This window comes from Ovis canadensis, chromosome 4, assembly GCF_042477335.2.
Source record: "Ovis canadensis isolate MfBH-ARS-UI-01 breed Bighorn chromosome 4, ARS-UI_OviCan_v2, whole genome shotgun sequence".
NCBI classification, from domain to species: Eukaryota; Metazoa; Chordata; class Mammalia; order Artiodactyla; family Bovidae; genus Ovis; species Ovis canadensis.
In genome coordinates, this window is record NC_091248.1 from 85,067,930 (window position 1) to 85,081,926 (window position 13,997).

The window sequence follows — 13,997 nt, forward strand, 5'->3', positions numbered from 1 at the left end:
GGCACCCCACTCCAGTACTCTTGCCTGGAAAATCCCATGGACGGAGGAGCCTGATGGGCTGCAGTCCATGGGGTCGCCAAGAGTCGGACACGACTGAGTGACTTCACTTTCACTTTTCACTTTCATGCATTGGAGAAGGAAATGGCAACCCACTCTGGTGTTCTTGCCTGGAGAATCCCAGGGACTGGGGAGCCTGGTGGGCTGCCGTCTATGGAGTCGCACAGAGTCGGACACGACTGAAGTGACTTAGCAGCAGAGTCTTTAGGGTCTCACGACTGAAGTAACTCAGCATGCATGCATTCATTCTAAGTCTCCAAATGGAGACTGCCATTCACATTGCTTTGGAAGAATAAACAGAGCAGGCTTCTTAGGAAAGAACATTTGTCTAGCAGGTATAAAGGGGGTGTAACTGATCAAGCACAAGAGAGAAAATAAATCCAGAAACCATTGATTTTGCTGCTAACAAATCGTTATCGCTACAGAGAAGCCATCTAATATTTGATTGCCTTCTAAGTACCAGGTGGTCTTCTTGGATGGTGCAGTGGTAAAGAATCCACCAGCCAATGTGGGAGATGCAAGAGACGCGGTTCCATCTCTGGGTCAGGAAGATCCCCTGGAGTAGGAAATGGCAACCTTCTGCAGTATTTTTGCCTGGAAAATGCCACAGACAAAGGAGACTGGCAGGCTATGGTTGGCGAGTCGCAAAGAGTCAGACACAACGGAGATACTGAGCACGCATGCGCACTAAGTGCCAGATACTGGCCGGGCGCTTTTCGATCTCACCACATCTTCACCACACGCTGTGAAGGCGCCTTTCAGTTCAGTTCAGTCGCTCAGTCGAGTCCGACTCTTTGCGACCCCATGAATCGCAGCACGCCAGGACTCCCTGTCCATCACCAACTCCCGGAGTTCACTCAGACTCACGTCCATCGAGTCCATGATGCCATCCAGCCATGTCATCCTCTGTCGTCCCCTTCTCCTCCTGCCCCCAATCCCTCCCAGCATCACAGTCTTTTCCAATGAGTCAGCTCTTCTCATGAGGTGGCCAAAGTACTGGAGTTTCAGCTTTAGCATCATTCCTTCCAAAGAAATCCCAGGACTGATCTCCTTCAGAATGGACTGGTTGGATCTCCTTGCAGCCCAAGGGACTCTCAAGAGTCTTCTCCAACACCACAGTTCAAAAGCACCAATTCTTTGGCGCTCAGCCTTCTTCACAGTCCAACTCTCACATCCATACATGACCACAGGAAAACCATAGCCTTGACTAGACAGACCTTAGTCGGCAAAGTAATGTCTCTGCTTTTGAATATGCTATCTAAAAGGTGCCATTATTGTTCTTCTTTTAAGATGAGGAAACTAGTTCACAGAGATTTGTGCCCACACGCCCTTGGGCACAGAGCTAATAGCCGCTGAGCCAAATGACTCAGTTTTGTCAAATCCTAGTCCTATGCTCTTTTCCTTATACCATCACAGTAATGCTGTTTCAAGGGACTATTAGGCTATTGTTCAAAATTGAGAATATGTTTTCATTTCTTGTAGTAAACTGGAATTCACCTATGATTTGAGGAGAAGCATCCTACATGGTGTTCTCCTGGCAAGAATACTGAAGCGGTTTGCCATTCCCTTCTCCAGTGAACCATGTTTTGTCAGGCCTGATTCGCAGGAACATGCCCTTCAGCTGCTCCATGTAGCTGGATGATATGCCTGGCACCCTGGCTGTCCCACTGCTGGTCCTTGTTGAGCATGTGAACTTTTACCTGCTGCCAGGTGTCGGTCAAGGTGCCGCCTGGGGGCCAGGGCAAATGCCCTGCTGGAGTCAATGGATATCTCCTGCAAACCCCAGGAGATAGTGAAGCAGAGGGAAGCCTGGCATGCTGCAGTTCATGGGGTCACAAAGAGTAGGACACAACTTAGTGACTGAACAACAACAATCCTATATGGTAGAGTTTTCTGGACAAAGAAGTTCCTCTTTGGTCCCTTTAAGTTCATCCTGCTTGTCTGCAGAGAACCACGCTCACTTGTGTAAAACCCACCCCAGGAATTTTGTCTTCAGAATTCCTTTAGCTCCTTTTTTGATGGTCTGCTCTGCTCTTTTTGCTCTCAGATTCTTTGTGTTTTTTTTGGTTCTTCAATTTCTCCTTTTGCTTATTTGGATTCCGTGTCTTCACTGCTGTTCTTTCTATCCTCATTGCAACAGCCTGGCTTGACCTTCCCCTCCTGGTGCTGCCACTTACCCTGGCATCTGCTCCCAGGTCTCCTGTGTGGCTGTAATGGGCAAGGGGAACTGGAGGCAGCAACCTGGCCTCCTTGGTCAGAAAAAGGCCTGTACTATAGCTAATTTGATTGTTTTTCAAACAGAAATACCCTGATGATGCGATACATCCATGTTGTTGTTTTCTCAACTAATAATTCGAAACATTATTGTAATAAGATGAAGCTGTCAGGCCATTGAGAAAGTCAAAACCAAAGTCTCTTGACAGTTCTGCTGTTTTATTTTTTTGTTTATGTACCTTTGTTTCTGGCTTTTGCAGCAGTTAATGCTGTTTCTTTCTACTATCAACGAGCCTTTTTATGCACAATTGTCTCAGTCAACCCTGAGGTTTTTATCACGCCTATGGGATGAAGGGCACAGGCTTTTGGAAAAGTCTGTTTTTTAAGGAGCTCTCCTTTCCTTGAGTGGGGTGGGGGGTAGGGCTTCCCTGGTGGCTGAGACAGTAAAGAATACACCTACAATGCAGGAGACAAGGGTTCAATCCTGGGTTGGGAAGATCCTTTGGAGAGGGAAATGACTCCAGTATTCTTGCCTGGAGAAGTCCATGGACTGAAGAGCCTGACTCAATGGACACGAGCTTAAGCAAAATCCGTAAGATGGTGAAGGACAGGAAAGCCTGGCATACTGCACTCCATGGGGTCACACAGAGTTGGACACGACTTAGCTACTGTACAACAACTCCTTTGCTTACTTGCCTTTGTTAGTCTCTGTCCTACAAGATTAATGTTGCCTGAATGGGGTGGTATCTACAAATTAAAAGCACTGAAGTAAAGTGAAGTGAAGTTGCCCAGTTGTGTCCAACTCTTTGCGACCCCACGGACTGTAGCCTACTAGGCTTCTCTGTCCGTGGAATTTTCCAGGCAAGAGTGCTGGAGCGGGTTGTCATTTCTACTCTGAGGCAAAAAAGGTCTTCACTTTTTCTTTTCTCATAGATCCAGGATTTTGGAAGATTTGATCTGCAAATTCCATTTATTTTTCCCATTATTCTATTAATTCTCCAGGGACACAGTTGTTAAGTAGCAGAGGGAGATTTGAATCCAGGTCTGTCTGCCAACCCTGGAACTCTTGACCCCCATGCTATGGGTCAAACTGAGATAAGCAGTAGGTTGCATTACATGCAGTTGCCAGCATTCTACTGTTTTGACCTACAAAAAAATGGCAGTCATATACAGTTCCACCAAACAATATTATTAGTTTAATTAATACAATTTTTGACTGAACCAATGCTTTAAATGTGGCCTAGAAGATTTATTCTGGAAAACACACAAAAGTCTTCCGGGAAGACTTTTATAATAATGGTAATAACTCTAACATCACTTTCCCTCCACATACCCCCTTACCCCATCTGCCCTGCTCTGCCCAACCCTCAGACTTCCATAGGCTCCTTGGAGATGCAGATATTAGCTTGGGAAATGGTAAATAAGTTAGGTGTAAAATATGGATTCTGCCTGGTGTGATTTTTTTTTTTAAGCTTAAGAGTTCAAATAGGATTCTGGGGACTTTTCACTTCTACATGGTTTAATTCTTCGTCACCAGTTATGGAGTGAAGAAGAAGCTTTGAAGAAAAAGAGAGTATATGATTGGAGGAAAAGTCTCACAACCTGAGATTGTGTACACTCTGAGTGAAGACTGAGATTGCTATCATTTCTAACTATATGATGGCTTCCTATATAGAAGTCATTCATCAGCATCATCATTATCAGAATAGCTAACATTAGTTGTTTTATATCTTGCAGAGAACTCTCCCAGTTGGATTCTCGGCACCCCACTCCAGTACTCTTGCCTGGAAAATCCCATGGGTGGAGGAGCTTGGTGGGCTGCAGTCCATGGGGTTGCTAAGAGTCGGACACAACTGAGCAACTTCACTTTCACTTTTCACTTTCATGCCTTGGAGAAGGAAATGGCAACCCACTCCAGTGTTCTTGCCTGGAGAATCCCAGGGACGGGGGAGCCTGGTGGGCTGCTGTCTATGGGTTCACACAGAGTTGGACACAACTGAAGAGACTTAGCAGCAGCAGCAACAACATTCTTGTGAGACAGATAGCTTCCTAATTGTGCAGATAAGGAAGTTGAGAGGATTTCAAGTCCATGGGGGCGGGATTGTTGTCTCTAGAGCAGAGCTATCTGATAGATCTTTTTATGATGATGGAAATGGTCTCTACTTGTGTTGTTCAGCGTGGTCACCACCAGCCATATGTGGCCATTGAACACTCAAAATGGGGCTAACATCACTGAATTTTAAGTGGCTAGGGGCTCCCACATTACACAGAGCATCTCTAAAATCTGTCCTGTTCTTTTCTTTGCCATATTTCCTCCATTTAATGCAGAAATTCTGAAGACTGAAGGAAGGAGAATGAGCACAAACTCTAGGATCCAATTCTTTGGCTACAAAACTTTTCCAACACCAAAAGGAATTACAGGAGGTTGGTTACCTATGAACCTTGCATGATTTCCCTGTGTAAAGGTTGCTAGGCTGTGGAATGTTCTGATTTGTCTGGGGCTCTTAATTACGTATGCTGTCCTCCCAAAAACCTCCAGGACAGGCTAAACCAAACTCTCTCAGTCTCTTTCTAGCCATATGGTCTTATGACAAACATGACTAATTCCTGCTCTGTATGGTCTGAATCTTGTTAATCTGCCAACTGCTTAGTAGCTATTATGAAGCAGCTTTATCTGGAGATTCTCATTAGAATGTGAAATTAGTCTAAGCCTAAACTACATTTTGCCAAATCCCCCCTCAGTATGCTCTTGAAATAGAGTCTGTTCACAATAGAGCTTTTGTTTCTTGAGTGTCAGGCTGTCTTGGCCAGATACTCTGCTTTAATTTTTTTTTTTTTATTATCAGATGTATACATCATTTGCTATAGCCTAAACTTTGGTAGCATTATATATGTATATATTTTTAAAATTTCAGGTCTGCACCAGAGGAAAAAAATCCTTTGTTGTCCAATAAATCAATGATTTTATGGCCTCATAAAAATAATTTTAACATATTACTTTGTTAAATTTCATCTGACCTGTTGACGCATCTAATTATTCCCTTGTCATTAAAATTTCTCAACATTGTCAAGAAATCACTTTGCTTTTCTATGCTCTTCTTCAGTGATGGTAAGTGATACAAAGAATCAGAAGCGGACAGATTAAAACAAAATTAAAAATAAGGTTATACTAAAGAGGAGATACATATATATATATATGTGGTTCCCCTGAAGATTTATAACTCATTTTTTAAAAATAACTTTTTATTAGGTTTTACAAACTAGTTCATGCTAAGATGAAAAATTAGAAAAATAAAAAAGTTAGCCCAAGACTTTCTTAAGTGACAAAGTTTTTTTAAAGTATTTTTTTTTGAAAATAAACTTCATTTCACCAGACCACTCTTTACTTAGTGAAATAAAGACAATTTAAAGAAAGAGAAAAAGAACATTTTCTATCATCATCCTTCTTAGGAAAAAAGGGTATTTTAATACTGAAAAAAAGGAGGAAACAAGGGCAAAATTAAGAATAACTACTTAAAGTGAGCAAATTTAGCCTTATAATGATCACTGCCAGGTCTTTTTCTTGCTCTGAGCCAGACCTGGAAATATGGCATGTTGGAAGGTATTTGTAGTACAGAGTAGAAAAGTAAGTACAGAGAAGAAAAATAAAACTCCCCTTGAATTCCACCTTGCATGCTGCTTAATTATTTTATTATACTTTATCAGGATAGTTATGACTTTGTGAAAAAACCTGCATTTTCATTGCTGATTCATTTCTTGGTGCTCCCTGCCTCTGCCTTCTCCATCTCCCCTTTCTAGAGTGTTTGCAAAGCTTGCCTAAAGGCAGAATAATTTCAAGTAGCATACTATCAACACAGTTTTTAGAGTCGCATAAGGTTTTTCCATGCTGTTGATTCTCCTTAAAAAATATTTATCAGTCCAACCAAAACACGGTGGGAGATCACTTGAACAGGAAATGAGTGTCACTTGAAGCCGTATTTTCCTCTCTCCCTGCCAAGCACAGTTACCAAGCAGTAGGAGGAATTATTGTACGCTAGGTAAGAGCTTGGTGTTTGCAGCCTGCTGCTCTTAGCACATCCTTATACTCGTTTAAGATAAGATTCTGAGTGTCGGTTTGCCCATCTGCAAAATGGGGATGCCTATGTCTTCTCACTTATTTAAGTTGTTGTGAAGATTGAGTGTCAGTTGGTTTGCACAGGGTCTGGACCATGGTAAGGGTGCAGTGAATGGCAGCCATTGTTATTTTTATCTGCAGGACACTGGGCGCTGGGTGGAAGGTAAAGAAGCCTTTGTGTTTGTCATTGTTTGGGCTGCATTGTGACTGCTCACTAAGTATCAATACTAATCATCAGAGAAAGTGGGTGGATGCTCTTTGGAAAGGGCACGAAGGGTCTGTGGAGGGCAAATGTCAGACTCTTTGATGTGCTTCTGGGTCATAGCTAGCTTCTCAGAAAACCCTCTGGACTCAAATTTGCCTTCTGCTGAATGTCGAGGTTTTCTAAGGCAGGGCATCTAAGAGAGAGAAGTTGAGAGAAAGCACAAGTGTGGGTGGGACTCCCCACAGAAAAAGCTGCCCACGGAATGCAGCGAGGGGGTGGGGGTAAGGGGAGAGGGTGGTGGGGGTGTGGGTGGGACCCGAATCATCAATTGCTTTTTGTGAAGGGGTCCAAGATCTCAGATGCTCCTTGGGAGGGCTTAGCTTTCAGAGAAGACAAGTTCCAGAAAAAAGTTTGTTGCTTGAAGAAAAAAGTGAAGATATTTCTATTTTTATTCAATTTTGTTTTTGTGGAGGGACAGGGGTGGGGTCCGGGAAAGATGGAGTAGGTCATAGAAGCACTCAAAACTCCTTTGCAAATCTACTGGGTTAAAGCAGGTTTCATGTCTCATGTTCTAAACAAATGTTAATTTATTTTATTTTTTTCCATCAGAACTGACTTGATCTTTGTTGGGGAATTTTTGGTTAAGGGGGGAAACCCATTTTTTGCTGCAGATAACAATCTCTCCTTTCTTGGCTGTTCCCATCACTGGGAAAGAACTCTCGGCCACCAGCAGTGTTCCATATGGTATTGTTTGAATCTAGAAACAAGGGTTAACTGGAATATTGAGGCTATGACTTGAAAAATTATTTCCAAATAATAACTCCCCTAAGCTTTATTTTCCCACCTTTCAAATGGGGATAATAATAATACCTAGCTTATAGGGTGTTTGTGAAGAACAAATGTGATAACGCTTGCAAAATATTGGACATGGCAATGGAGGAGTCAGCCCCAAGAAAACGTCTGTCGATACCATGATTGTTGCCAGACAAGTGCAAAGAAGCTTGGTATCTCACAGCTTACGTGGCTGATTTCTGAGCTTGGGACCAGTGCATTTCCTTCTGTCAAATTTTCTGCCCTTAGGAACTTGTAGGGGCATGTTCCCCCAAGCCCCCACCTCAACCAGAAGCCAAACTAGGGTTGGTGATAAAAGAAATCGCTGCTCCCAGTAAGCACAAACTTCCTAAAATGGTGTCTTTTCAACACATTTTAATATATGATGACTTGAGATTTGTTCTATTTATGATGAAAAGATATTGGACAAAGCCGTGAGAAATATGTCATTGGAACGCAATCAAAGCAGTCAGAGGGCAAAGGCTTTCTTACATATTCATTCTCTCACCTACCTGTGCTGTGGGTCCTTGCCTCTCCCCACCCCCTCACTCATGTAGTTACAGGAACGCGTCTGTCCTCTGCCTCCAGGTACTGCAGTCTCAGGTCCCCTTTCTTCCCCAGGCTCTTCTCAGGGTTGAGTCATGCTTTATTTGGAAGCTAGAGCTATGTGAGCCCCCTCTCCCATCGTCATAGGAAATGAAGGTAAAATGAGGCGAAGGTGCTTAAAAGTCTTAATAAAAGTGAAAAAATGAAGCCTGTCAAGAAGTGGTGCCTTTTTTGAATCTTCCAAGCATGACGATAGACTGTGCTGCACCTGCCACATTTTCACCTTTGTGAGCAACTTGCTAAATACGTGGTTAGGCTCCCAGATGCATTCTGCAGCTATGAAGCAGAGTTTGTATGATGTTTCATTTCTGTTTTTCCTGTTTTGAGCTAGTTATTCCACTGTAAGGACACAGTGCATGTCTTTCAATCTAGGGAGTATTCTGTTTTCCCCGTGCCTCCCAAAGCTGTTTATCAGAAAAAGTTGGGAACCGGGTTGGTCAAACAATTATAGACCTTGCCCTTGAGGATAATTCAGTGGATCTAGGGTGGAGCCTAGGGAAACCTATTTTCTTCACCCATCCTGGGAGATTCTGATGGGGTCAGTTCATAGCCCCGTGTTTAGGAACTGCTTTATCAATTATACACACACACAAACACTCTGTCTCTCTCTCCCTCCCTCTCTCTCTCTCTCTCTCTCTCTCTCTCTCTCTCTGTCCTGCCTTCCAGCAGATAATAAATCCCTCCACAGGATCAGAAGCTCAGGGCCTCCCTTTTCCAAAGGAGACAGCCCTCAAGAAGATTTTGAATGATAAGGAGCCAGGCCTGGTCAAATTCCCAAGGATGGAATTTAACAGTGACTGATTACTCATCATCGGCTATTTTAATGTTATAATAAAGATGAATGAGAACTTGGGAGATGATCTCTCTATAACTCACCTATAGCAGTCAGTGCCCTGTTGGCGATGGGATAGGCTGCTGGGCCCCGAGAAGGGAACTTATTAGTTAATAGGTATGCACTGTGCTTATAGAGTGTTTTATTAAATGACAAAATCCTAAACATACAAGAGTCCTATTTTGTGGCCCATATGCTGACTAAATTCCCGATGAATTTAATAAGCAAATGGCAGCTCATTAAAATTACAGTAGTTTTGGAGAGAAAATAGCTCCCCAGAGGAGAAGAAAACCACTAGGCTACTAAGTTGATAGTCATCCCATGAGCTCCCTTCTCTTGCCCAAAGTTCACCAGTGGAAGAAAATCTGCTGTTCTGAAAAATCTTTGCTCCCACCTGGCTTGTCTTCCTCTGTCTGAAAGACACTGCTTGCCCTTCCTAATCAGTTCCCAGTCTTGCTGACCTGGAAGCAATGGAGAAAATAATTTTATGTGCATTTTGCTTAATAAAGAAGACATATAATATTAACTGTTGGGGGGAAATTAGTTGTTTTTCCATTTTGGTATAGAAACCTCAGCTTGCTTTCTAAGAGATGATATTGTAAAGCAATAATTGCTTACTTCTATTAAATTAGCAAACTGCAAACTTTTGTTTCTGTTAGAGGTTACTAGAATGTTTTCTTTGCCCTCAGAAAAAGCACTGTGCCATGCAGACCAAAGGGGCAGTTTCTGAGCTCCTCTCTTTCCCACCCCCGTAAGTTCTAAGTGCCCATATAATGCCTAGACAGGCTCAGGACACAGTTCTCACCACCTTAGTGGTCACTCTTTGGAGACGGCATCTCGAAGATCTCTTTTCAGAGCACGTCATCATGCAAGTGTCCCTCATCCTGAGGCATGGGACGAGTCTTTAATAACGCCAGAGGTGATAAGCCTTCCACTTCAGCTCCAGTATGTGCTTTGTGTTAAATATAGCATTCTAGAACCCTTGCCATTGCAGGTCCCTAAGGAGACCTCAGTCTTTAATTGACAAATTATGCAAGGCAACAGAACAAAAAATACATTATATTAAATGATATTATACTATACTGTACTATAGCTTATATCAGTGCTATCCAATGAAACTTTCTGGGATGATGAGAATGTTTAATATCTGTTCTACATAATAGGCAGCTACATGTGGTTATGGAGCACTTGAAATGTGGCTAGTGTGACTGTGGAACTAAATTTTAAATTGATTTTTTTTTTAGAACTTCTTTTTTCTTCAGCAGCTTAAAGTTTAAAGCAAAATTGAGAAGAGGTTATAAAGACTTCTCATGAACCCTCTGCCCCAACTCATGCACAGCCTCCCCCATTCTCAACATCTACCGCCAGAGTGGTACATTTGTTACAGCTGGTAAACCTCCCTTGACACATCATCATTGCCCCAAGTACATGGTTTACATTGGAGTTCACTCTCCGTCTTGTACATTCTGTAGGTTGGGAGAAATGTATAGAAAGTATCCATCACTAATGGCATCCTACAGCATATTTTCACTGCCCTAAACAGTTCTCTGTGTCCTGCCTTCTCATCTGGTCTGCCTCCACCACTTCCACCATCTACTCACCACAGCCTCCAGCAGCCACTGATTTCCTTACAATTTCCATTGTCTTGCCTTTTCTGGAATCTCATAGATTTGGAGCCAAATGGTATGCAGCCTCTCCAAACTGGCTTGTAAGGTGCATTTAAGTTTCCTCCATGTCTATTCATGGCTTGATAGCTCATTTCCTTTTGGTGCTGAATAATATTCCATTGTCTGTATGTGCCAGTGTGTCCATTTACCTACTGAAGGATTTTGGTTACTTCCAAGTTTAGGCAGTTATGAATAAAGCTGCTATAATATCTGAGTGCAAGTTTCTGTGTGGACATAAATTTTCAATTCCTTTGGGCAAAAGCCAAGGAATAAGATTGCTAGATCTTTTAATTTAATTTAATTATAATGAATTACAGTTTAAATTGAAATAGCCAGATGCACCTAGCGGCTACTGTATCAAGTAAGATGGTACACATACTAAAGCTTTTTCTGAAAGAATTTGAAACAAAGTAGGGCAAAACAGTATAACTTAAAAAGAAAGGTTAAAAGGATTAAGAAAAGCAAGAGTGAGGTCATTTGGAGCCAAGAATAAAGGCTCAAAGCGTATGCCAGAATCCACCTCCATTATGGATTGGCCCTGAATCGGACTCTGTGTTTTCTAACAGAGGAACATATGAAAGAGAAATCTGGTCAATTACCCACATGAGGATGCCAACCCCCACCTGCCCCCAGCAAGCAAACCATTTGTTTAGGAGAATTACAAAGTAATTGTAGTTCTAAGACCATCACTTCCACACATCACTATGGGTGAGTGTGGATCATCAGACATATTTGGAAGCCTGACACCAGAATTTAAAAACTTGGCCTTATTATTTTCTGAGTGAAATCAGCCTTCTGAAGAATGAGAAGAAGAAAATGACTTTTCTCCTCTGAGGCAACTTAATACAACGTGGAGGCAGGGGTGCTGGGAACCAGCATAAATTTGGCATAAGTTCAGTTCCCAGTCCTTTATGAGGTGCTATCATGTGCAGACCACAGTGATGTGCTGGGGATACAAAGTGAAAAAAGTAGGCATGCAGGGAACCCATATGCATTAACTATATGGTCTTCATAAACTGCTTTCAGAATTCAGAGCGGGGGCACCTGACTTAACCGGGGGGGTCTGAGCGAGTGAGTGAACCTGAGGGATGATGTCAGGCCAGGGGAGGTGAGATATTATGTCCAAGTCTTTAAGAAGAATTAAGAGTTATGACACAGACAGAAGGAGAGTGATTCTAAACAGAGAGAAGAGCATCTCAAAGTGAGCAAAATCAGAGCAGCTCCAAGGGACTGGGCTAGAAAATGCAAAGTTGGAGAGGATGTAGGAAGGTGATGTCATCAGAGCCACCAAACTTTCTGAAGAAACAAACATGGCAGTGAGGTGTGAGGCCTCAGTCTGCCCGGAGATGCATACAACAATTCTTCTGACAATAAACGTACTCGTAAGAAAATAAGATGCATGTCACATACCTCAAGCTCATTCAGACACATGTCGGGGGAAACCGAGAGACTTAAGTTCAAGAAATATTGTTCATATTCTCCATCAAATGTGGGATCCAGACCAGAGAGAGTTTTCTGTAGTAAGTTTTCTTTTCCCTTGGACTTTATCCTGTATAATATATTAATGTTTTGAGTTGTCTGTTGAGAAACATTCTGTAGACTAGAAGCAACTGACATTTTGGTCTTGGAGTAAATGAGTATGTATGGCTACAATCTGAGGGGGATAGAAATGATTTTTTTTCAGCAGCATGTCTTTGTTGGAGAGATTATAAAGCCTGCTGCAAACATGAAGTCACTGAGCCTTCCTCTTTGTATGGAAAAATGTGCTTGCATGGCCCATGTATAAATCGATTTTCTTGCCTGAGATGGCAAAGAAACACTGAGATGAGAACTGAACTTCATAGGTTTGGAGAGATACACACCAGTCATGTACCAGGTGCTCCCTAAAGACTGGAGACAAATGCTGTCCACTCTAAGACACCACCAGTTACCTGGCCTCTAGGGTTCACTTTAGAATTCAGTGAGTGTTTAGGAAATGCTCAGCACCAGACTGTGGGGGCATAGTGAACAACAAGACAAAAACAGGTCTCTGCTCTCATGAAGCTCAAGTTCTGATTGGGCTCAAGCTCTTCTTGACAATAATCAAATTAAGCGAGAGAATGTAGGATGGTGGTTCATGCCATTAGGCAATTTAACAGGGTCAAAAAACCGAGAATTACTCTACAGGGAAGGGTAGGGCGAGGTATCTCTGAGAAAGGGACACTGGGCAGACTTGAATGAGAAGGAGGCAACCATGCCTCCAAGATCCAGGGGGAGGGAAGAACAAAGACTTTTAGGAAGGAGTGGGACTGGCAGGTTCACTGAATGCTGTGGGGTGATTCAGGCTCTCAAGTTTTCTGAGGGTTCTGAAAGAGCCTGTCCTAATTTGATCCCAGTCCCACCACATACACACTATATGATTTTGGGCATGTGACTTAACCTCTCTAAACTTTTCTTTTCTCTACAAAATGGGAATATTATATAATCTACCACAGGATGTATTTTATAAGATAAAGCTAGTAGAATATCTGACTAATACTGAGCTTAAATAAGCATCAGTTCAGTTCAGTTCAGTCGCTCAGTCGTATCTGACTCTTTGCAACCCCATGAATCGCAGCACGCCAGGCCTCCCTGTCCATCACCAACTCCCAGAGTTCACCCAAACTCATGTCCATTGAGTTGGTGATGCCATCTCATCCTCTGTCGTTCCCTTCTCCTCCTGCCCCCAATCCCTCCCAGCATCAGGGTCTTTTCCAGTGAGTCAGCTCTTCGCATGAGGTGGCCAAAGTATTGGAGTTTCAGCTTCAGCATCAGTCCTTCCAATGAACTCCCAGGGCCGATCTCCTTTAGGATGGACTGGTTGGATCTCCTTGCAGTCCAAGGGACTCTCAAGAGTCTTCTCCAACACCACAGTTCAATAGCTCTTCTTTAATAATTGGTTCAACAGAATTTTACTGAGCATCTACTATTTGTGCAGCCACTATGGAAACCATTGTAGAGATTCCTCAAAAAATCAAAAATAGAACTACCGTAGGATCTAGAAATGCCACTTCTGGGTATATATCCAAAGGAAACAAAATCGTTATCTTGAAAATATGTCTGTACCTTGATGTTCACTGTAGCAGTATTTACAATAGCTAAGACATGAAAGCAGCCTGAGTGTCCAACAATGGGTGGATGGATCAAGAAAATGTAGTATATATATTTACTAGAATATTATCCACCCGTTAAAAAGAAGGAAATCCTACCATTTGTGATAACATGGATGGATCTTGAGGATATTATGCCAAGTGAAATAAGTCAGATAGAGAAAGACAAATACTATATGATCTTACTTATATGTGGATTGAAAAAAACTCATAGAAACAGACTGGTGATTTACCCCAGGTCAGGGTGGGGTGGGGTGGGAAGTGGGTAACATGAGTAAAGGTGTCAAAAAGGTAAAAACCTTTCAGTTTAAATGAATTAAGTCCTGGTGTAATGTGCAGCATG